The sequence below is a fragment of the Thamnophis elegans genome, chromosome 2, assembly GCF_009769535.1.
Source record: "Thamnophis elegans isolate rThaEle1 chromosome 2, rThaEle1.pri, whole genome shotgun sequence".
Classification (NCBI taxonomy): domain Eukaryota; kingdom Metazoa; phylum Chordata; class Lepidosauria; order Squamata; family Colubridae; genus Thamnophis; species Thamnophis elegans.
The window spans coordinates 151,141,803-151,143,651 of record NC_045542.1 but is presented as its reverse complement, the minus strand read 5'-3'; the positions used below and the strand labels follow the sequence as shown (position 1 = coordinate 151,143,651).

Below are 1,849 nucleotides of genomic sequence, written 5' to 3'. Positions count from 1 at the left end.
ATACATCATTACTGTGATATATATCAATATATATCAATATATATAGCTGGCCTCCCGACGGAGGGCGGCTCTGCTCTGCGACAAAGGCAGTGAGGCCAGCCACCTCCCCTGCTGTGCTCAGCTGCCCGGCTCAGCCCCCTTGCCCTCACCTGCCTGGCCGCTGGTGGGCTCCGCGTCGACGGGGCAGCTACTGGGAGCGGCCGCGCCTCTCGCCCGACCGCCGGTGCCGGGAATGTGGGCAGGCTCCCCAACTGCCACGGCGCTGGAACGATCTTAACCAATACATTTTTATGTTTGTTTATTAGTCATATGCATAGAATTTCTCCTTATTTTCGGTTCAGTGTTTTAGTGTTCACTGTTTTTAGAATAGTGTAATTTTAATTTTGCTAACAATTTGAATGTAGGCCCCTCTTGATCTTGAGGCCCTAGGCTGAAGCCTAGTTAGCCTATAGGAAAATCCGGCCCTGCCTGCAACCCACCATTGGAGTACTTGCTTTACATACAAGAGATAGGAGGAGCAATGGCTGCATTATGCTAGTCAACCTTTTGCTCCATTTTGCCAGGTTATTTGGACATTTTTAAAAAATCTCTTTAGATTCTGCATCCTGAGTTCTTGAGGTTTGGTGGGTCTAGGATAGCTGGAGCTGGGGAATTAGCTCATATGGTAGAGTGCTTGCTTTGCATGCAAGAGGTGGTGGGATCGATGCCCACATTCTCCAGTCAAATGTTTTGCTTATTTTGGCCATAATATTTGATCATTTTAATCTCCTCCATTGCCATCCATGATCATTCTCATCAAATCTCTTTTTAGATATACAGTAACCTAGCACAGGGGTGTCAAACTCAAAACCCGGGGCCTGGACCTGGCCCATGGGGTGCTTAGATATGGCCCACAGAGCTGCCCTGGAAACAGTGAAGGACTAGCCCACAGTGCCTCTGCAAGCGAAAACAGAACTCAGGAGGGCTGACATCCCAAGCTCCATTTTCGCTGGAAGTGGGTTGAAGGAGGCCCTTCCATCCCAAAACTGAGATTGGGAGCCCGTTTTCACTGGCAGAATACTCAGGCCACCGTATGCGCCCCTGACACCAGTGACGTCAAGCTGGCCAAGCCCATCCTGGACCCCCAAGGTCAAACACAACCCTGATGTGGCCCTCAATGAAATCGAGTGTGACACCCCTGAGTTAACCTTCATTAAACCATGATTTAATGATTATCCCCAAGTGACTGGATCCCCACTTAACCATAGCCACCTGAGGTGGAGGGGTCTCTCTTACTGCTAATTCAGGCATCCCTCTGAAGAGGTCTAGATGTATTGATTCAAAGGGCTTCCTTTGATGTAGGTAGGTTGAATTGCACTCTCAGTAGGGAACACCAATCTTCTCCTGTTAGTTTCTGTATGTTATCTTGGCTTCTTTCTTTGGAAATTTTTCAACAGGGCTATCCAGCAGCTGGGGAATTAGCTCAAATGGTAGAGCGCTTGCTTAGCATGCAAGAGGTAGCAGGATCGATGCCTGCATTCTCCAGCCATTCTCCTATATTTTGCCCCATCCATAGAAAGCCCTTCCAACAGTTTCTTCCCTAATGTGGGGCTTCTATGTTTCTGAGAAATGTATCATAATGCTGGTGACTGCTGAGCCTGAAGAGACAATAGGATCTTTTTCAGCTTTAGCTTTTAATCAACGTAGCTGTGTTTGCAGAAGAGAGATACTGATAAAGGGACAGCAGTAAAGAAATGCGTCTTGTTAATGCTTGCTGTGTGTGCTGGATCCAACATGTGTGGATGGTACTTAGCAGACACAGCAAACCCAGACTCCTTTCATTTCAGAGCAAGAGAGTTTGTAAGGCAGA

At 47.6% G+C, this 1,849-nt stretch overlaps 2 non-coding genes across 2 annotated transcripts; both read left to right on the top strand.

The window, feature by feature from the left end:
- The first annotated feature begins 646 nt into the window (after positions 1–646).
- On the top strand, positions 647–719 carry TRNAA-UGC. Its single transcript has one exon. It is a non-coding gene; the product is annotated as a tRNA-Ala (tRNA).
- Positions 720–1,451: 732 nt separating this feature from the next.
- On the top strand, positions 1,452–1,524 carry TRNAA-AGC. The gene has a single exon. It is a non-coding gene; the product is annotated as a tRNA-Ala (tRNA).
- Positions 1,525–1,849: the final 325 nt, after the last annotated feature.